We start from the raw sequence: 23,086 nt of genomic DNA on the forward strand, positions 1-23,086 counted from the left end.
CATCATTAAAAGTGAACCCCATGTCCATCATGTAGGCTTGGAGATGAACCAGGAATGACGGAAAAGTTGACGAATCACCCGAGAACTTGGCCTTAAACTTGTAGGTGCTCCGCATCTCCACTCCCCTGAGGTGAGGAGGCAGACGTCCCGGACCCCAATCCATCGGAGCCCACGCTCCACGACCAACACCTCGACCAACTCCTCCCGCTGCTCTCGCCGCCGCCGCTGCTCTCGCTGCCACCGCTGTTCTGGCCGCCGCTGCCGCCCTGGCTGCTCCACCAGCCGCCGCCGCTGCTCCGTCCGCTGCTCCTGCTCCATCAGCAGCCGCCGCTGCAATTTGTAATCCACCGGCTCCGGCTCCCTCAGCCAGCCCTTGGGCCACGACTTGACCCAAACCTTGGAGTCCCGCGCCTCTCCCGGCGTCGGCCGCTCCGAGGTCGTCGTCTTCTTCCTCCTCCTCCTCCTCCTCCAGTTGCGCTGCCGCTCTCGCCGCCTCCAGGGCCGCGGCTTCGCCTTCGGCTGCGGCGTTCATCGCCGCCTCCTCGCACTCCCTTAGGGTGGGGAGGTCCCCCAGCCGTTGGCCGCCAGGCTCGTGGAAGTCTGCTTGCAACTCTCGCAGCAAGCGTCTTGCCTCACGCTGCGCCTCAGGATCCAACTGTCCCGACACCACCTGCAACCAGCTGGTCACCTTGCCGATTCTCTGTTGCAACTCCTACACCTCGAGGGTGGTCGCCATCCCTTGACTGGACACCCCCACAGGCAGTTGATCAGGCCACTGCTCATCACCGGTCAAGTGGTCGTACTTCGACAGACGCCTGCGTTCGGTGATGTACCTTTCCAGGAAATCCGCGTGGCCCGGGGTCGCATCTCCCAAAGCTCTGGCCATGCCCGAACTAAACGAGCCCACGCCGGCCACTTCGCCCTGATAGAAGTCCCACTCCAGGCCCTCTTCCTGCTCGGTATAGATATTGCCTTCGTCCTGCATGTTGGCAGGCGAAAGGTGTTGTGAGATTTGACTTAATGTCAGACGCTGAAAGAACTCACAACTAGCTTCTTAATAATAAGAAAGCTTTATTGAGAAGCACTACAAACATCTAGACTGGCGAAGTCAAATCTGACTTGAAGGCAGATTTGCTTCTTCTTATCAATACAATTCTCCCGCCCAAAACTTGAAAGTTCCCAAGGGAGGGGAGAGGGAGAGAAGAGACATTTGCAATTAAAAACAGTGTTACATTCTCATGGCCTTGACTGTCTTCCACTGTTGATAGTGAAACCAGCCAAGAGTCCCCAGGAAGAGATAATGGCTACAATAACATATTTTTCACTCTCTACTTGTTAGCATGATTACAGGACCTGGAGCAACCAGACACCAAGCAATATAACTGTCATGGAGGAACTCAGGCTAATTTATGGCAGGGTTTCTAACAATCCTGACAAAAGGATTTAGTTATTAATAGACCAGGGTTAAAACTGCTTGAATTGACTTCTGATTTTAACTTATGTATTCTACATGGAACAAAATATGATGTGTCAGGTGGTTTTTTTTACGTTTTTATCTTCTCGTGGCGCTAGTACTATAGACTATATAGCTGTCCCCCCCTCACTCTTGAGTCATGTTGGGTTATTTGATATTATCAATAGAGTTGAAAGTGAACACTGCCCATTGAGACGTCTTTTAAATTTCCAGCCCGGCATTTATTTGAATTCTACCTCTAATATAGCAGAAGGCTGTTTCCCTGGACCTAAAAGAATCAAGTGGTCAGAACAGCTTCATGCAACATTATCTCACTAGAAATTAAGCCCGCTGTCCTTCAAATACAGCGGGCGCTAGATGTGTGACTGTGGGTGTTGGGGCGGCTGTAGGGGGTGGGATGGGTGCGGGTGGAGAGGAGGGTGGGCTTGGGGCCGTGGGTGGGTTCCGCGGGCTTGTGGAAGGAACTACCGCACAGTGGAAGCAGGAACGGGGCTCGCTGGCTCCAGCAGGGTCCTGTTCCCTCGGCGCGGCTTGAAGCGTCTTGCGGGGGCCGGCGAGAGGAGGGTGTTGGTGGCGACGGGGCGAGAGGGACGGCAGGAAGCATGTGCCGTACTCGGCGCATGGCTGGCGTGTCAGCAGGGCGGGGTAGGGGGCCGGGCTTGGTGGGCAGGAAGGACGCAGGCACGGGGCTCCGCGCCTGCGTGTTTCAGTCTGACTAAGAGGCTTCGGGCGTGCGGGTCGCGCGGGTGAGTTGGCCACTTGGCCCTCGAGCACCTCCCAATTGGCCACTTGGCCCTCGAGTGGCACTCGGAGGGGCCCAATCAGGAGCCGCTTCGCGGCTCCTGATTAGACCCCTCCGAGTTTTTATCCCGGACGGGTCCCACCCTAACTCCTCCCCACCAGGCCTTACTCTTTTATTTAGGTGCCGTGGGACGTTTAAAGATGATCTGATAGAGGGGGATATATGGGCGAGGTGTTGTGCTTTAATTCAATCTTCTAAGTACTTCATGGACATAGTTTATTTTCTTAAGCCTCTTTTTTCCAATGACAAACCTTTAAATAACTTATCATATCTTAATAAAGGTTGGTTTGATGCTGAATGTAAGATGGCCAGGAAGGAACTTGTATCCTACACCAGAAAGTTTCGCCAGTCAAATACCAATATCTCAGTTTCTGCTCTTAATTCACTCAGATGTAAATACAAAAATCTTCTTAAGCAAAAGAAACTGGATCATTCAAAATAATTATGGCAAGAATTAAGTAAGACTGTTACAGAGAAGAATGAGAAACGCTTTTGGCAACTCATTTCTTCTGGTTTTGGTAGGCCTCATTTACAATTAGATGCCCAAATTTCTGGTAAGGATTGGTATGTATATTTTAGAAACATCTTTAGTAGTTCTCATTCTAATTCCTTGAATGATGGCCCTCAAGAACAAATCTCCCAAATTATACCATCTTGGCCGCAAGTAACTGAATCGGAAATCAAAAAACATATTCTATCATTAACAGGAGGAAAATCTCCAGAGGAGGACATGATTCCCCAGACTTGTATAAATCCTTTCCAGACTGGTGGGCTCCAATATTAGCCAAGATATTTACTCAAATAAATGATTCAGGCATTGTTCCACCCGATTGGAAAATGAGCATTATGGTTCCTATTCACAAGAAGGGGGACAAAGCAGACCCAAAGAACTATTGCCCTATAAGCTTGCTGAATATAACTGCTAAACTCTATAGTAAACATCTGTTGCATAAATTAGAGGATTGGGAATCATCTAATTGTGTTATTCACCCCAGTCAGGCAGGGTTTAGAAAAGGACAAAGTACTATTGAACATCTGTCAGAGTCTTTTTCAACTTGCTACTTTAAGCATTAATGGCCCCACCAAAGCCCTTTTTGTAGCTTTTGTGAATTTGGCCACAGCATTTGATACGATCAATAGAACCCGCCTTTGGGAAAAGCTAGCCAAAACAAACATTGATAAACGCCTGTTATTCCTCCTACAAGCACTACACATGGACATACATGCAAAAGTCAGAGTTGGTATTTCTGGCTCAGTGACTGACCCAATTCCAATTCAGAGAGGAGTTAAACAGGGTTGTGTCCTGGCCCCCATGCTGTTTAATCCTTATTTGAATGATATTCTTTTGAGGTTAACTGGACCAGAGTTTACTCCTCCCTCCTTTGGGCAGCAAAAAGTATCAGTCTTATTATATGCGGATGATATGGTTTTAATTTCATGCACCTGCATTGGTTTAAAGAGCTTGTTGGTCAAACTAGGAGATTACTGTAATGAGGAGGCTCTTAATATAAATTACAAGACCAAAGTCATGGTCTTTAGCAGTAGGCCAAAGAGATTTAAATGGAACATCCATAATATTCCCATTGAACAAAGCAGCTCATTCAAATACCTGGGAGTGACCTTCACTGAGACACTGAGTTGGAACAACCATTTAGCCTTGATTAAGGCCTCCACTCTTAAAATAATTGGGGCCATACTAAGATTCTATGCATCTAAGGGAGGATTTCTTATTGATCCAGCAATAAAACTATTTGTAGCCAAGGCCTTACCCCATCTCCTTTATGGTATCGAAGTCTGGGGATGGAGGGATCATCTGATTTATAGTTTGGAAGTGATTCAGAATCACTTCCTTAGATGTATTTTGGCCTTACCTAAAGGAACTCCTGCTGCACATATGCGTGCAGAGTTAGGGCTTCCGTCGATCAGTGTTCGAGTCCACTTAGCTTTGTTGAGATTTTGGGCAAAACATAGGAAAAACACTACCAATTTAATATTCAAGCAATGTTTTGAAATAACCTTGAATACTGATCCTTTCCGACTTGCCAGTTATGATAAAATACAATTGTCAGAACCAGCCGACAGCTGATAGCCCCAAAAGAAGATTCAAAGTCGGTGTGCCTTTTCATCTGGGTAGGAGCCGAGGGGAGTCCAAGCAGAGGTTCCCTGTCTGGGAATTGAGCGCGCGCGCTCTCTCCTCCGACTCCCCCTCGCCTGCCCTGTCTTTATTGTTACAGTCTTAATCCCCCTGTACTCTGTGCGTATGCTTATCTCTACTACAAGGTTATACATTACCATACATAATCCTATACATACATTCATTCTACATGCATTTCCCTTTCCTATATGGAGTAGTTTTCCAGTCTTCTGGACTTTAGGACACATAGCTCTGTTCCTGTCAACGTGGCAGTTTTTTCCCATACTCTGCACATTCTCCTTTGGTCACTCAGCTCTCAAAAATGGCTCCGTTTTGGTTCAGTACGCTGAATGATTCCCACATACAATCACGGTATTTCATCCCAGATGATTTATTAAGAGCACAAGTTGATGGGTCTAATCTGAGAGATTGGATCTTTAATACTGATGTCATACTGGATAGACAAACAATAATAAAATCTAACTTTTCTCCTTTGTTTAAACTATTCAAAACAGACCATCTCAGATCAGACTATTTAGTAACCATCTCTGTAGAAAAACTTCGAATGGCGTTTGCTCATTTACGCTTTCAAGTTATGCCATCAGCCCTACTCTCAGGCCGTTTTTCCGGGGTACCTTTTGCTCTTCGCCTATGTATTTGTGGAGAACCTGCTGTTGAAGACCTTTATCATTATGTTTTGGATTGCCCACTATACTTGGAGCCAAGAACCAAATATATTGAGAGATGTTTGAGTGGCCAGAACTTCCCTATGAATTTGGACAAAATAGTCTTTTTATTATCGGATACCAACCCCCTAATTAGTTATAATGTTTCACTATTTGCATTAGCAGCAAGGAAAATTCGAGCCAAATTTATTATCTATGGACTACTGCATGTATGTTCTAATTCTTTTACTGTTTTTATATGAACTGATATGATATTGATCACATTGTAATGGCCTATGGTTGGAAACAATAAAGTCTATGTATGTATGTATGTATATATGTATGTATGTATGTATGTATGTATACAACATCATAGGGGATACGTGAAATGAGTCAACATACAACATAGTCAATATACAACAATAACAACACAACAGAGGTTCTAAACAACAACTTCAGTGGTCCCAACAATAACAACATAACAAGCTAAACTCCCTAGAGAGGTCAGGCTGCTTCAGGCCATGGAGGGGATGTCAGAGGTGGGGGGGACCTGTGGTCAGTCTCAGGAAAATGCCTGGCGGAGGAGCTCCCTTTTGCAGGCCCTGCGGAACTGTGGGAGTTCCAGCAGGGCCCTGATCTCTTCAGGGAGCTCATTCCACCAGGTGGGGGCCAGGACGGAAAAAGCTCTGGCCCTCGTTGAAGACCGACGTGCTTGTTTGGGGCCAGGGATCACCAGCCAGTTGGCAGTGGCAGAGCGTAATGCTCTTTTGGGGGTATAGGCGGAGAGACGGTCTCTCAGGTACACTGGGCCCAGACCGCGTATAACACCATTGTTCTTCATATTCCTCCGCAGGTCTTCTATTTACCAAACTTTTTTGGCCATTTTTTATAGTTCGGCTACTTTGTCCACCCACTGAGGGATTGATTGATTCTCCTTCACTTTCCAGTTCTTCGCCCATACCAACCTTGCTGCTGTTGTCGCGTAGAAAAAGAAAGTTCTTGATGTGTTTAGCAAGGCATCTGGATGAACACTTAACAAAATTAGAACAAGATGCAATTTAATAAAGAATGAGAACAAGATGCAATTTAATAAAGAATGAGAACAAGATGCAATTTAATAAAGATAAGTGTAAAGTTCTGCATCTGGGTCAGAAAAATGAAAAGCATGCCTACTGGATGGGGGATACGCTTCTAGGTAACACTGTGTGTGAACGAGACCTTGGGGTACTTGTGGATTGTAAGCTAAACATGAGCAGGCAGTGTGATGCAGCGGTAAAATATTTTACAAATTATCCTCATTGACAGGCACACTGTCTTCTATAACCAATGGCACCCCACAATAGTCTAGGCTTGAGCTAAAGCCATGACACTGCTAGGGTCAGCCAAGCCAGGCCAGACTCCATCTTAGAAATCTTGCTCTTTGCCTTAGGTTTGGAATGACAGCCTTTGCCTGACCCAGAGGTGCCTCTGGACTCAAGCTCACATCAGCTCACCCCATTGTATTTCTAAGGGAGTGGACTGGCTTCCTCCTGTTTGCCTAAGGGCCCCTAGGAAAACCCTTTGTCTTGCAACATTTTTCACACTTGGCCCCTCTGCCAGGGGAAATCTCCTCCCCACATCCTGCCAGCTAGACCTGATGGCTGTCTTCCTCAGAGCCATTAATACCTTTATCCAAATCCATTTACGGCCATCACCCCCCCAACTTGGCCAGGCATTGTCCTAATCTCTGGGGACCCTGGAGACTTCCAGCACGTGCTCACCTGAGCCTTGTCACGTAGTCCCCTTCCCAAAACCCCATAAAAACTGTGGTAACATAATGACAGGTTCTCCTTCAATTAGCCCCCCTCCCCCTTCCTGTGGGGGGGGACAGAAAGGTCTATGGGGTGCTGGCCAGAGGAGGAAGGAGCTTTCACCTGCTGATCATCAGAATAGGAGCTTGCTCTTGGGAGAGGAGGTGAGCAGCCATCTTGGCCGTTTGGCTGAGGGTGGGCTGATAATGCCATGGGAAGCTCTGAAGCAAAAGCACCTGCCCTGCATTAACATCAGGGAGGGCATGTTAAGCTGAGGGACAGAAGGATTGCTTTTCATCCAGTTTCTTTTGCCTTTTTTGCTTGACTCTGTGCTGTGCTAAAGATCTGCTTTGAACCTTATAAATTGGAAGTGACCCATGGCTCTCCGATCCACGTAGTGCTCCCCTGTCTCAGAAATGCCAGCCCAGTGCAAAGGGAAGACCCAGGTCAGGGGAGGGAGCTTGGCAAGCAGCTTTTCCTCTAGAGGGTTGTACCCGTGCCGCAACTTGTCCCCAAGGCACACATGTGCTGGGGCTGTGGGAGACCACAGAGGCAAGGCCTCAGGCATGAAGGGGCAGCTAGGAGTATTGATTTTTCCAGCTGTGACCCCTTACTACAACCAGGTGGTGGCAGTGTGTGTTGCTCAGTGTGTGTGTTTGCCGCCTGCCTGGAGTTGGCAACCAGCCAGAACAGAGGGTGGGCAAGGCAGAACTCGGCCTGCAAGGCAAAAGTGGGCTGGTTCCACCACACTGTCCATTAAACTTTAAACTTGATATTATTATTTTCTTTATTATCTCCCACCCCTCAGCGTTGGACCCAAACAAATGACAAGAACTCTATAGATGGCCTCTTCCCTCCCCCCAGGCTGCAGGTTGGAGGCCCCCAGGCAGGGAACTCACCGGCAGGAGCAGCTCTCACACGGCAGGGATCTGCAGCCTCCGAGCCTCCAAGAGAAGTGGGAGGACGAGGGGGTGATCAGGGGTGGGGGACGGAAGGCGATTGGCTGGCTGCTGGATAGACAGGCAAGCCAGTTGGAGGAGGAGGCACTCAGGGGTGAGACAGCCACCCTGAGGGGGTGTTAAGTGCTGAGTGGCACTCAAGCCATAATACACGCTCCTCCTCCTAGACCTTACCAGAAATATTACGTGGAACAGATGGTCTCTGATAAAATGCACTGTGCCCCTTGAATAAAACTTGGTGATTCTGAAAGGTGCCCCTGGACTGTTCTGCTGCTTCAGACCAACTCAGTGGCCCACTTGAATCTATCCTGTTGCCTTCCTAATAGGGCTGAAATTTGCAGTTGTGTTTCCATAAGAAACAATGGATGCCTTGGCAATAGGAAGCTTTCCAAGGGCCCCGATAGGATCTCTTTTCTTCGTCTGGCCTTGCCCGTAAAAGCACCAGACATTTCATCAACAGAGAGCGGAAACAAAGACTTCCTTCCTTCAGATGACCTGGTTTCAACCAGGATGCAGCATTAACTTTCAAAAACTGCTCAGTCACATCCACTGTGTTTCTTTTAAAATGTTTTGGCCAAGTGGCTTCCTCCGATTCAAGACGAAATATTCAGAAGCAGGCAGCACTTCGTTGATGTCCAGAGAGCAGCTCCGTTCCTGCTGTTGGCTTCCTTTGCTTTGCTGGCAGCAACACTGCAAGAGAAGAGGGAAGGAGGGCAGCAGGCAGTGCTTTGAACCCTGTCCTTGCTAACAGAAAAGAGATGAAACCACAAAAGAGGGAACCAAGTCACCGAACCTGTCTACACAAGCTAGGAACCTAAAAGTTTGAGGAGCAGCAGAATAAGTATTAAATATTAAAATGCAAATATTTATTTCAATACATATCTGTAAACTGCTCTGCGGAAGTGGTAGTAATAATGTGGGAGGACAATGTGGGAGGAGAAAGGGGCGGGGCGAGTCCGGGATAAAAACTCGAAGGGGCCAATCAGGAGCCACGAAGCGGCCCCTGAATGGTCCCTCCAAGTGTCAGTCCGGGAGTTGAGGGGGCAGGGGGGGAAGAGCCTTCGCTGCTGGGAAAGGTGCAGGTCCCTGCTCCTTTCCTGGCACTGAAGCCAGGGGGGAGGGTGGGGGAAAGGCTTCGCCACAGCGAAAGGAGCAGGTCCGGCGTGTTGGAGATGTGGCAGCCCTGCTCCTTTCCTGGCGCCGAAGCCGGGACATCGGGGGGAGCGAAAGGAGTAGGTCTGCCACGTTGGAGATGCGGCAGCCCTGCTCCTTTCCTGGCGCCGAAGCCGGGACATCGGGGGGAGGGGGGAACGGCTTCAGTGCGGCGCCCCCAACAGGAGCCCTGCAAGGCCACAGGGCCAGCAGCGCCCAGCCTAGCACCCACTGTATTAGAACATACAATGGGCTTTACCTCTAGTAGACATCTGTCATGCACTATTGCACAAATCCAAGCCCTTTTGACACATGCATGAATGACCAGATAACCGAATGCATGCATTTGAGCCCCCTTTGGGGTCTTCTTCAGTGGTCTAATATTTAAATACGCTCATGTGATGTAAATGAAGAGCCTCTTGTGGCGCAGAGTGGTAAGGCAGCCGTCTGAAAGCTTTGCCCATGAGGCTGGGAGTTCAATCCCAGCAGCCGGCTCAAGGTTGACTCAGCCTTCCATCCTTCCGAGATCAGTAAAATGAGTACCCAGCTTGCTTGCTGGGGGGTAAACGGTAATGACTGGGGAAGGCACTGGCAAACCACCCCGTATTGAGTCTACCATGAAAACGCTAGAGGGCGTCACCCCAAGGGTCAGACATGACTCGGTGCTTGCACAGGGGATACCTTTACCTTTACCTTTTTAGGGTGTAACTGGGTAGGTATTTGAATTGATTAGGGGTCAGATCAGAGCAGGTAAGGGAGCAATCAGTTAGTGGTGAATGAAGTGATTAGGGAATGTTGTGGGTTGATAAGGGATTGTGGGTGTGCTTTTCTCAAGGACTTAATGTTCAAATGAGCCTGTTTGATACCTGCTTTTTTATGAGGCAGAATAATTCCTAGTAATTTTAGATCATCTTTTGAGATAAGAAACCTAACATCAGCTTTTCAGATGTTGCTGTTGCTTACCAGGTTTAGGCTTTTAATTGTAACATGCCATCTAACTAATTAATATTCAATTTTTAAAATGGAAACATTCAGTTTCTGCAACATATTACATCTGGTGTTGTGCTTAATTTTGCTGAATTGGTGTGGCATGTTGCCATGCAGATCAAGTGGAGGGGGAGAACAATATTGGAAGCCTCATGGGGGAGTCAGGTTCCCTGCCCATGGCAAGAACCTGAAGGATTTGGAGACTGGCAAGTATGGCAAAACGAGATGCCACAACCTCAATTCTGGCTGAAAACACTTTATATTTATTTATTTATTTATTTATTTATTTATTTATTTATTTATTTATTTATTTATTTATTTATTATTAATTAGATTTATTTCCTGCCACTCCCCATAGGCTCGTGGTGGGTCATAATAGTCTTATCCCAATTAAAATACCCATTAAAAGACTTTAAAACAATCCCAACATGGCGGAAGCTCTCATTATTCCCACCCCTGCTATCAGAGCGGCAGGGAGGGTGGGGGGGAGATCTAACTTACTAGGTCCGGGGGGGGGGGGGGCGGATGCTGGCACTCATTCGCTGATCCCGGCCTCAACCATACACCTGGCGGAAGAGCTCCGTCTTGCAGGCCCTGCGGAAAGCTGGTAAGTCCTGCAGGGCGCACAGCTCACCCGGGAGTTCATTCCACCAGGTAGGGGCCAGGACCGAAAAGGCCCTGGCCCTGGTTGAGGCCAGGCATGCTTCTCTAGGGCCAGGAACGATCAGGAGATTCTCCCCCGCTGAGCGTAAAGCCCTGCGGGGGATATAGGGCGTTAGGCGGTCCCTCAGGTATGTGGGTCCCAACCCGCATATAGCCTTAAAGGTCAAAACCAGAACCTTGAACCTGATCCGGGCAGCAATTGGCAACCAATGCAGCTGCCTCAGCACAGGCTGGATGTGGGCCCTCCAAGGTGTTCCAGTGAGGACCTTAGCAGCTGCATTTTGCACTAGCTGGAGGACAAGGGTAGCCCCGCGTAGAGCGAGTTACAGAAATCTATTCTGGAGGTGACTGTCGCATGGATCACTGTAGCCAACTGGTCAGGGGACAGGTAGGGCGCTAGTAGTCGGGCCTGGCGAAGATAGAAAAACGCCTGGCCCACTACTCTCTTGACCTGAGCCTCCATAGTCAGGGAGGTATTGATGGTCACCCCCAAATTCCTGGCCTGGGGCGCAATAGTAAGTTGCGCTCCTGCCAGGGTGGGTAAGCGTGCTGCCTGGTCCTGCCCTCTGCCTCCCAGCCACAGGACCTCCGTCTTGGAGGGGTTGAGTTTCAGGCGACTCTGCTCGAACCATTCAGTCACTGCTTCCAAACATCTGGCGAATGGTTCCGGGGGGGAGCCCGGGTGGCCGTCCATGAGGAGATAGAGCTGGGTGTCATCAGCGTACTGGTGGCAACCCAGCCCAAAACTCCATACCAGTTGGGCCAGAGGGCGCATAAAGATGTTAAATAACGTGGGGGAGAGGACTGCGCCCTGCGGTACACCACAAGGGAGTCCATAGGGATACGAGAACTCTTCCCCCACCGCAACCCTCTGGGTCCGGTTCTGGAGAAAGGAGCGTATCCAGCGCAAGGCTGTGCTCCGTATCTCCGTGCCAGCGAGGCGGTGGATCAGAAGGTCATGATCCACGATGTCAAAGGCCGCTGATAGGTCCAAAAAGACCAACCCACCTCTGTCCAGCTGGTGACGGAGATCATCCAAGAGGGCGACCAACACCGTCTCCACCCCGTGGACAGGACGGAAGCCCGACTGATATGGATCGAGTGCTGAAGTTTCCTCCAAGAATGCCGAGATTTATTTATCATTTTATTTATGTACTGACACTCTTGGCCAGGACACTGTAGGAAATTCCTAGATCTCTATGGTTTACCATTTCGTAGAGCACTGCACAATGTGATGATGTCACTTGCAGGTTGTTCTTTTACTGGAAGTGATGTCTTAGCATTGCACTACACTAGGGTTGCCAGGCAACCAGTGGGAAGACTGAAAACACAGGCTGTCATATCAGGGGGGATCCAGAAATGAAGAAATGTAGCTCTTGGAATTCTTGGGAACTCAGTTCTCCATCACTCAGGTGTTCCCCAGAGGTGACATAACAGCACACACAATGCCTTTTCCCCCTGCTTGGAGGGGCAGTAGGAAAGAAAAACTAGGACACAGAATTCTCCACATGAGACAGGCGGGGTGAGGTGGGGTCAATAACTACCACCGATCCTATACTATGCAGTTCCCCCCCCCCCCCGCTCATTCAAGCAGTGACGAGGACAGGGGCAAAGGCAAGAGGCAGCCCAGCAGCCAAGCAGCCCTGAAGTGGAATAGAAATAGCTCGATACATAAAGGTTCTTCCCCTTCTCTGCGTCAGGGACGCGGTGACCAACCGCCAGGTGAGGATTGGAGCCTACCTCGACTTTCAATTGGCCTCCAAGATACACAGATCAGTTCCCCGCCATAAAATGCCTGCTTTGCAGGGTGGGCTGTGTGGCATTATGGCCTAGCAAGGGCCCTCCACATCCCAAATCCTTCCTTCCCCAGGTTCCTGCCCCCAATCTCCAGGAATTTCCAAACCTGGATTTGGCAGCTCTCAGGAGCTCTGCAGTTTTCCCTTCCCTGCAAGCAGTCCAGGCCCCCGGCCTCAGGCAGCCTGACTTCTCTCCCCCTCCTCGGGCACAGCTGGAGTCCAGGCTCTCTTCACAGCCCCTCAGCGGCTTCATGGGACGGTCTCCGTGTCGCTGGCGGCAGCAGGCAAGGCCTCCACAGCCTTAGCTTCGCCGCGCAAGAGAACTGCCGGCAGCTCTGGAGACTCAACTGGAAGGAAACTGGAAGGCCGGGCCTGGGCAAAGGAGGCGCCCGCCACGTTGCAGGACATGTTTGGCAGCAAAACAACTTGCTGGCCGGGCAAAAAGGAAATTCAGCCCGCCATTTGCCGCCTCATCGCCAGCCCCTTCTCTGCATGGGTGGCCCCTCAGCAGAGATGGCAGCAGCAGCCGCAGGAAGGCAGGAGGGGCCCCACCGCAGCCCCTGGTTGCCGCCGTCTCGCTCTGCTCTGCTTGGCCTCGCGCCGCTGCCCCGCCAAGCCTTGCGCCTCCAGGGCCCCGGGGCCGCCACCATCGCCAGCCAGAGCCCGGGTGCCTGCGCAGGGGCCTCCTCCCACCTGCTGGGCTGCGTGCGGCCCGGGAAAAAAAGATTTAAAAAAATATTAATAATTAAAATTGGGACATATGCAGAACGTCACGGGACGCGGGCCGGCGGCCCAAAACGTGGGGTTGTCCAGCCAAAGGCTAATTTAGATATGTTTATGGCTGAATATTTTAATTCAGACTCTTTAATATTCCTCAGAGATTTCTAACTGCAGAAATTGGTTTCATGCCTTGAGGAGTAAAACTCGAAAGGCCTTGATCAATAAAAATACTACCCATAACAGGGTAGTAAAATGAGCAATCCAAATCTGGTTTTAATTTTGAATGCAGGAAAGTGAAAAGATATCTCACTGGGACATATGCAAGATATAGAAGTAGTCCAAACTACTCCAAAAATGGTACTATAAGCAATCCTTAATCAAAAGAAGCAGGTAGTTGCCAGAGCCAAGTAACTGAGAGATGAGTGTAGCTAAGATTGGATTAAAGCATTTTCTAAGACCTGTGAGTAACAGCAAATTAGCCTACAAATAAAAGAGTTAACAAACAAATGTGAGAACTAAGTTTGAATCCAGTGGCACCAGAAAGACTAAAGGAATTTCAGAAACAGACTGGAACAGGAGATAGATTAATTTCAAGTTATTACAACACTCAAAACAATGGAACGCCTGGGGCTTAACAAAGATATTGGGTTAGTTATTGAGTTAATTATTCAATTATTTGTTAAAACAGAATTTTAAAATTTAACATTTAATTTTATTGCGCATCTTAAATATTTCTGTAAGCTACCCCGAGCCTCTGGGGAAAGGTAGGATATAAATTCAAAAATAAATAGATATTGGGTCACTCAGTCCGCATTAATTAATTAATTAATTAATTAATTAATTAATTAATTAAATTTATATACTATCCGCCCTTGCGACTCACGGCATTTTACATAGAGCATGCGAGTAAATCTAAGACAATTCAGGAATAGCATCGAATAAACAACAATAACAGCAGGTGGTGTCAACAATATTCCAATAACTGGTAACAATATTAACCTGATTAACTATGATACCAGATTTCTGGGAAGGGGTTTGGGGGGCCTGGGAAATATTGATAGTTTAGACAACCTCAACTTCTAGCTACTGCCAAGACAAGTCTCCCCCATCTTATATTGGTGTATTTGGGTTTTCCTACCTAAATGCAGAACTTTACATTTGTCCCTATTGAACTTCATTTTATTCAGTTTAGCCCACTTCTCAAGCCTATCAAGATCATCCTGTATTCAGTTGCTGTCTTCAGTTGTGTTTGCTACCCCTCCCAGTATCATCTGCAAATTTAAAAACTATCCCCTCTAATCCCTCATCCAAATCATTTATAAATATGTTGAACAACACAGGCCCCAGGACAGATCCTTGGGGTACTCCGCTTGTCACTCTTTTCCAAGACGATGCTGAACCATTAACAAGTACCCCCTGGGTATGATTTGTCAACCAGAAATCCAGATAAACTATGTCCACATCATTCCCTTGATCCAGCAAGGTAGTCACTTTCTTGAAAAAAGAGATAAGGTTGGTCTGACATGACTTGTTCTTGTGAAACCCATGCTGAGTCTTAGAAATCACAGCTCTCAGTTCCAGCTGCTCAAGGACCGAGTGTTTATTTGTTCCAAAATTTTGCCAGCTACAGATGTCAAGCTGACGGGTCAATAATTACCCGGATCCTCCTTTTTCCCTTTCTTGAAGATGGGGACAACATTTGCCCGCCTCCAATCCTCTGGCACCTCAACTGTTATCCAAGAAGTGTCAAAAATAATGGACAGAGATTCAGAGATGACAACTGCAAGTTCTTTTAGTACCCTTGGTGCCCCATCCAAGGCCAGTACATTCAATTCCTGGAACTGATGGTGTGGGGAGTGGTCTGAAGGAGAAATTAGGATTGCCACCCCTCCTCCCCGCCCCACAGTCCTTGACTGATGATGGACGGAGAACCTGGCAGGGGCTAGTTCTTTATGTTATGCATGCCAGATCCACTCAATGCCCTGCAAAGTAAGCTTGTGGAGTAGAGTAGCGATCCCCAACCTTTGGGCCACGGACCACATGTGGTCCTTCGACTAATTGGAGGTGGGCCCCGAAGGACGCCTTCTCTGCCCCCCCCCGGCCCTTTACTTCATCCCCCCCAGCCCTTTACAACACACTTCATTGTTGTGGCATGTCTGTATCTTATTTTGAAGGGATGTTTAAACATTACCATAGCGATCAGAGAGCGCTAGGGCAGTGGTTGAGAGTAAACTACCCCCCCCCACCAGGCCTCAGTAAAAGGCGTTGAGTGGTCCCCGGTGATAAAAAGGTTGGGGACGACTGGAGTAGAGGATTTGTTGTTGATGGACCTGGCATTGCACAGCATCAGTGTTGGAGGTGGGGTTTAACCTTAGTCTCCACTCTAGTGACCTGTTTCTCCCTCATTATTGCCTGGTGATTTTGGGCCATCCATACCTGATGTTTAGGTCTGCTTTCCACAGTTTCTATCCATTGGGATTTCTGGACAGTTTCTTTTATTTTCTAAGGCGCTTATATTGCTGATCATAAGGGTGCCACTGGACGCAGAACTTAGTGGCTGAGTTTATTTCCCACTTTGCCTACCTAACTGGCAGTAAATAGCCTGTTGGGTTTCTCCACACTCAGATGGAGTTCAGAGAGCCCAGATCTGCTCAAGGATCCTTCAATGGCATGAAAGATCTGCCCTTACAAAACTCCTTCCCATTGGAGACATGTCAAAGCTAAAACTCATGCATCTTCCAGAGTTTTCCTGTTTCTATTAACCAGTCATAAATTGAGAGTCTTCGTATTTTTGGAAATATGCACGTATTAAATTTTGATAACCAGCTTTGGTCGCATGTCATTTTGCCAGTTCAGAGGTTTTTTTCCAGAGTATTCATTCAGTGAATTGTTTTGATTCCCGCTTCTTTCTCCTTCCTGAATTAGTCATAGGTGTAGTCTCACTCCTTAAGGATGAGCTACTGAACTAGGCGGCATCCCAAAGCTAAGTATGTCTTGAGGACAGAAAACTAGCTCTGCTGTCTAGTATCTACCTGCTTATGTGTTTTCAGAGTTTAAATATGCAATATTCCAAAGCAGCAGACTTCCAAAGAACAAAACTTAGCGGGTCAAGGCCTCATATCAGTCCAGAGGCCCTGCTCTTTTCTCAGGACAGATTTACACTACTAAGTGTGCAATGTCCCTGCCCAAGGATCTTCGTGTTCCGGCTCGGAAAGGAAGTAGGCGTGTCTTCACCACCAGTCCCGCCCCCGAAGCCTGGAAGCTTCCTCCAGTGCCACTTTGGGGCCTGTCTCTACTGAGATGGGGACAGCAGCAGAAACAGTGTTGGCTGTACATGGACAGGGCAGGAGACATGCAGCGGTAAAAAAGGCGAATGCCATTTTGGGCTGTATCAACAGGGGCATCACATCAAATTCACAAGATGTCATAGTCCCATTGTATACGGCACTGGTCAGACCACGCCTGGAGTACTGTGTGCAGTTCTGGAGGCCTCACTTCAAGAAGGACGTAGATAAAATTGAAAGGGTACAGAGGAGAGCGACGAGGATGATCTGGGGCCAAGGGACCAAGCCCTATGAAGATCGGTTGAGGGACTTGGGAATGCTCAGCCTGGAGAAAAGGAGAGGGGACATGATAGCCCTCTTTAAGTATTTGAAAGGTTGTCACTTGGAGGAGGGCAGGATGCTCTTTCTGTTGGCTGCAGAGGAGAGGACACGCAGTAATGGGTTTAAACTACAAGTACAACGATATAGGCTAGATATCAGGAAAAAAAATTTCACCGTCAGAGTAGTTCAGCAGTGGAATAGGCTGCCTAAGGAGGTGGTGAGCTCCCCCTCACTGGCAGTCTTCAAGCAAAGGTTGGATACACACTTTTCTTGGATGCTTTAGGATGCTTAGGGCTGATCCTGCGTTGAGCAGGGGGTTGGACTAGATGGCCTGTATGGCCCCTTCCAACTCTATGATTGTATGATTCTATGATCATTTTTACCTCTTCTGTCCGTATTTCAAATAATTTACAGTGACCGATTATGCACAGCAGCTGTTATACTGGGCGGCCGCCGGGATGGTGCGGCAGGACAGGATGCCCTGCCATTTCCCATGTATGCCCGGTAGTGGAGCTCCCCCGGCGTACGCAGATGCCCCGGCGTAGCGCACACAAACATGCTTTGCACCAGGGCGGAAAGCCCAGGACGCTGCCCGGTAGTGGCAGTGGCTGAGGGGGAGTGGGGAGGGGCCGGGCCCCCACCGCATGCTGGCAGAGAGCAGCATGCCGCCCTCCTACCATGATGTGGGCAGGGGGATGCCCTGGCCAGCACGCTTATAGGGGCGTGCAGTGTCCCTGTAGGGACACTGTAGGTTGTTGTGGGGTGCGGGCTGAAAGGCCCGGCACTGTAGATAATGCACAACACCAGTCTGCTCCAGCCCCCGCCGGCGCCTGCAGTTCCCGTAACGCCTGCAGTTCCATGGGCCTGGGCTGGGACACGCCTGCGCTGGTGGCAGTGGTGTGCCTAATAGGGATGCCCTGACACCGCAGTGCGGGCCTTCTGGCTTGTGCATAATGGGTCCAAGTTGGTTTCATGTACTTCAGTGGAGTACAATAAAATCAGAATCCAGTAGCCCCTTTAAGACCAACAAAGATTTATTCAAGGATGAGCTTTCAAGTGCAAGCACCCTTTGTCAGACTTGGGGTGCTTGCACTCGAAAGCTCACAGCTTGAATAAATCTTTGTTGGTCTTAAAGGTGCTACTGGACTTTGATTTTATTGTGCCACTTCAGACCAACATGGCTACTCATTGAATCTATTCAGTGGAGTAGAAAAAGACATTGTCACTTGTGTTGTATTTTGCTCCCTACCTGGTGGGCAGCCCCCTCCCTTGAATATCCTCATCCTTTAGGGCAGGTGCAGAAGGAAACGAATGGATACCACAGCTGGGGAAAGTGCACAGGGAGAGCAGAGGTGCTAAATAGCTTCCAGGGTTTGTAGCTTGACTCCCACAAAAAACTGAATCAGCTAAGCATGTGGAAGAGGCCCAGTTCAGAACCTGTGTGCATGTGAAATGTGTGCATGGAGAACCATCACTTGATGGCAAAGCTGCCTAAACAGACTCCTGGACCGGAAGGCTGAATGGCGTGTCCATCAACTGTTGCTCTACCCTAGTAGTAATGCTTGGGATGTATAATTTTAATGAAAGCAGATTTATTTGTGACAAAGACCCCTATTCTCTAAATCAGTGGTTCTCAACCTTCCGAATGCCGCGACCCTTTAATACAGTTCCTCATGTTGTGGGGACCCCCCAACCATAAAATTATGCAAGGGTTCCTTCACAGAAATTAAAGCAAAACTCACCAATGGCGTGAAGATCCACGGGTCAGGATTGTATATTGTTTTGTTTTTTTTCCTGGGGTTTCTCAGTTCAGTTCTGCCTCTTGTCCCACCATGCCGATCTCGCTCTTTTCCGCTGCTCCAGACAAACAAATGCTCTATCTTGATCTACCCCACAAGGCTGTTGTGTGGATGAAATGGGAGAAGACTGATGATGGCCACTTTGGGACCCCCTTGGAGAGAAGGTCCCGGGGGCGTTCAACCCCCAAAGGGGTCCTCACCTCCAGGTTGAGAACTAAATGCTCTAAATGAACTGCATGTGCCAAATGTGCTTCATTTATAGGGGCAGGAAGCTTCTTATTTGTCTGTCTGTGCTGCATCACTCATCCCCGTGGGCCAGTCATAAGCACAGTCATGCCACCTTCAGTTGCTGTTTTATGGGGAAACCTAAAGGCCCAGCAACAAGGAATCCTGTGGTGGGATTGGTTATTACAGGCACATAAAGCCAGCGATGCTTCTGCCACTGATTTCCCATTGTGTTGCTAAAAGTAATATACATTCCTTGTAAAAGCAAAGGACTCTGGGTAAACTTAGCCAAACAAAGGCAATATTCTCTTTGACGGTTGGTTCCATAACTGAAGGCAGCCCAGCCTCCAAGTGGCTTCCTGTTGGCATTAGCCTTAGGGGGAAAAATCAATTCAGCCTTTGTGAATTTGCCTTTAGAAATTAAGAGGCTATTAAGAAGGGACATTTTGTGAACAGTCTGGGTGGCCGGTGGAAGGGAGGGGAGGGGAAAGGTTGGGGGGGGGGAATTGACATAGCGGGTGGAGCGTCTCAGTTATTTCACACAATTCAGCACTGGGGGAATTTAAGGTCATATCTAACATCAGCCTCTGATTTGGTTAAGAGTTTTCATTTCTTTGCATTTCTTTTCTGAGCCTATGGCTGTTGCTTGTACAGAAGGACACTTAGGCTTCTGCTTCCCTGTTCTTAGACTGGCTGTCATTTTACTCTCCCCAATGGAGGTGGCTCAGCTGATGTTTCCAATGATCTTCCTACCTGGGGATGTCGAAGCTTTCTCTGCGAGAGGCCACAATGATTGGTCTGTCACAATCCGAGGAAAGCAGCCTGCAGGTAAATCTCATTGCCAGACAGAACCATGATGACTCCATTTAGTCCAAAAGCAGTTCAGTCTGTATTGAGAAGGTTACACCGGAGCAAGCATTTTCAGGAAGTACACAGAACAGAGGAATTGGCGAAGATGGGAAACAAAGTGGGGACAAGGTTTATATCTACTAGGGGTGACTCCCCTAACAAAGCATGGGAAAACCAGTTCCCATACACTACCCCTTTGATCTAATGGGGCACAATAACCAGAGCACACCTCAAGTTGGATTCATGAAAGACCAGGGCATCATGCCTTCTTCCACTCCACCCAACCTCGGCATCTATGAACCTCCCAGAGTAGTCGACTGTCCCCTGAAGGAGAACGGAGCAGAAATCCTTTCTATTCCCATATTCCTTAATGGAGCCCTCCGGTGCTCTGATGGGGATGTGGGTGCCATCCACTGCTGCAAAACAGTGAGGGAGTCCAAGCCTCCCAAATCCATCCATGCTCCTGGGGGTGGGGGAAAGAAGGAAGATGAAATTAATATGAGGGGGAGGGTGAATAATCATTACTGTGACGTTACTGAAGAAAACATTCTTTTTAGGCACAATTAACCTTGCGGCCACATAGGTTTGGATTGCAAAGGTTATAAATGCATTGCTGGTAGAAAACATCACCCATCTTAAAAATCTCAGAGCGACCTACCTCTCCAAGCCAGTCTCCTAGGCACACCACCTTGCTGTAGAGCTCTGCCTCCATGGGAAAGCAGAACTCCTTGACGATCTCGCCCACTGTTGAAACGCCCAAGCCGAACTGTTGGGCAACAGTTCGGAAGTAGTTTGGGATCGCCGGGTACCAGAGGGCAGCTGCGACGCACTTCCCCACAGGAACGGGCATCCTCATGCCGGTACACTGACGCTCCATGCGGCAACAGAGAACCTCCACAATCTCCATAAACGTTGACGTGGTCATGTGAAAGTTCATGATCCATGGGTCATCACTCCAGTTGCAAAAAACAAAATTGTCCCACCAGTCCTTAGATCTTTCCTCGACCCAGCGCTGCCTCGGAAAACGTAGTTCTGAAAGAGCTTGCCACGTCCTCCTGGGCCCAAGCGAGCCCGCCTCATATTCTTGTGCATTAAAGCTCTTCTGATTCATGCGGTTCTCCTGCTGGAGATCGCCTTCTGCCCGTATACCAACGCATGAGCCATCAATCTCAAAACGGTGGCCCGAACACGTCCCGCAAGGATGACCGTACGTAACAGCAATTGCATAAAATAGTTCTCCATTGCAACGTTGCTCTGGAAACAAACCCCCCCCAAAAAATCAACAGGCAAGGGTTAAGACGGTAAGAGGTGAACGTTGACAAAAGGAAATGGCACGCAGGTGTGCACGTGTTCACCTTTAAGCAGGTACTGTGTGGGCGTGTCCAGTGGGAGTGCATGCTTTGTTCTGGTTTACCCAGGGGGGAAAACTTGAATTTTTAAAGACATACCAAATTACAGCTATATTTGGAGCAATGAGTAATCGCATATTCGTTACAACATATGTTTTTGTGTTTAAAAAAAATTAAAGGGAAAATTAAAGGGAAAAGTTGTTTGTGGTTACACTGGTGGGTATCTACGCATCATTGGCTGCTTCCTTGAGTCAGGGCCAGGGGTGGGACAAAGCGGGACGAAGTGCAAAAAAATATCCCACGATTTGTTGCGATTCCGGCGAGACCGGAAACTAGTGCGTTGCGAGAATAGCTGAACTTAGGGAGGCTTTTTTACGCTACAACCGGCTGCGTGCGTTATCAAACGCTGCCAGTTTTTCTCGTAGCGAAATTCACTTTCGCTACCATTTGGCAACATTGTAGCCTGTGCGGAATGGCCCTAAATGTCTGGGTTCCCCAGCTGCAAGGATGGCCAGAACTGGGAAATGTCACACAACGATAAGCATAAAATAGCAAGAAGAAAACTTCAAAGGGATGCCTGGAGGAACTAGCAGACAGCAGGAATCAGAAAGTCAGGCTGGAAGGGGGTGGGAATTACATAGAGAACGTGAGATCCCGGGGAAAACGGGAGATGGCATGACATCATCCATCTTTTCCTGATGATGCTCCTTGCCTACTTAAGTTGTGCCAGATCTCGGTGTTACGCATACCTGCTTTTTTAGTGGAATTCAGTAGCGTTTCATTCGTTTCCCACAGGTTTCCCGTCTCCCCAAAATCACTAGACAGGAAGCGATTTTTTCTGTGCTTTGTCCCGTCCCTGGCCGTCAATCAAACGAACAGCCAATGGGCGGTTGTTATCATGCTCCGGAAAAGCCCCTTTCCCTTTAAGCACAGGTTAAAAAAAAAAAACGTTGCAACGAATATGCGTTAATTCGTTGCAACAGAGAGACCCATCTAGCTGGCAGCTGGCATTTGAGCTGGCAATTCATCGTTACCGCACTCCCTCGAGTGAAAAGAAACCCCCCCCTGCACGGGCGCGATTTTCGGCCGAAAATAAAGGGAACTTGCAAACGGGGCTGTGTTGTGCTTGGGGACTAACGGGAGCTTTAAAGCACCTGTGGAGGGACTGTAGCCGGAGAAGCCTCGCTGGGTGAATGAAGCCCTGCTAGTTCGTTGCTTTCTGCTTGGTCCGAGGAAAAAAGAATGGCGATCGCTTCGCTGGAAGTTTGGAGGAGAGCCAGGGGGAGGGACTTTGTTGGAACCGCAACAATGGAAACGCACAGGTATTTTTCGCTAGTGTTGCAGATTGTTCGCAAGAGTGTAGCGCTTTTCGGAGGGTGAATCCACTTTTCCCGATTTCCCTTTAAACGCTACAACGAATTGCTTTTTGTGGGACAGTTTCAGGAGTGTGGCAAATTGTGTGCGACGTCTTGCGGAACTGCAAATTAGTAGCGTTTACAATTTGCAAGCCTTCTGCTACATTAAAGTTGTGCGGAATGGCCCTGGATGTACTCCAAATGCAAAACAACTTTATACAGCCATTTTAAATCTGCAAAGCCAGGGGTCCCCAACCTGAGGCCCAAAGCCTCAGAATTCTAGGTTCCTAACCTAAACAGAGTCTGCACTTACTTTCTCTATTCCATTGTCAATTCTGTTGAATTCAGATTGCTTTGAACTCGGGTCTTCCTCTCCCCCCCCCTCCCCATTGAAACGGGAAAGTCTTCTCCATGTGATTAAGGTAGTTCAGAAGGTGGGGGGGAGCCAAGCCTCTTTCTTTCTTTTCTTGAAGGGGGGGAGAGGATCCAAGCAGGGAGCCTCTTTCTTTTCTTGGAAGGGAGGGGGAGAGGATCGAAAAAGGCAGAGGAGGGAGGAAAAATCCAGGACCGACAGAAGTTGAGAGAAATTAGGGGCTTCTCCGTTAAGGCAAGCGTGTCACATGACCAGGTGTAGCCTATCAGAGGTTCTCTACCATGGAGCTTTCTTTCCCAATCTGGATATTGAGGATTAAAAGCACTCGAAGATATCGCACAATAAAGGTAGGGTCACTCCGGATCAATCCTTCGTGCTGCAGAAGGTAA

The 23,086-nt window shown here is 48.5% G+C and overlaps 1 long non-coding RNA gene across 1 annotated transcript; it reads right to left on the bottom strand.

Annotated features, from left to right (window-relative positions):
- Window positions 1-4,323: 4,323 nt before the first annotated feature.
- On the bottom strand, window positions 4,324-12,701 carry LOC143844284 (uncharacterized). The gene is made up of 3 exons (XR_013233920.1): window positions 12,530-12,701; window positions 7,765-8,514; window positions 4,324-6,106 (listed from the first exon to the last, which is right to left on the bottom strand). It is a non-coding gene; the product is annotated as an uncharacterized LOC143844284 (long non-coding RNA).
- Between the last annotated feature and the right edge of the window lie 10,385 nt (window positions 12,702-23,086).

This window comes from Paroedura picta, chromosome 9, assembly GCF_049243985.1.
Source record: "Paroedura picta isolate Pp20150507F chromosome 9, Ppicta_v3.0, whole genome shotgun sequence".
Lineage (NCBI taxonomy): Eukaryota > Metazoa > Chordata > Lepidosauria > Squamata > Gekkonidae > Paroedura > Paroedura picta.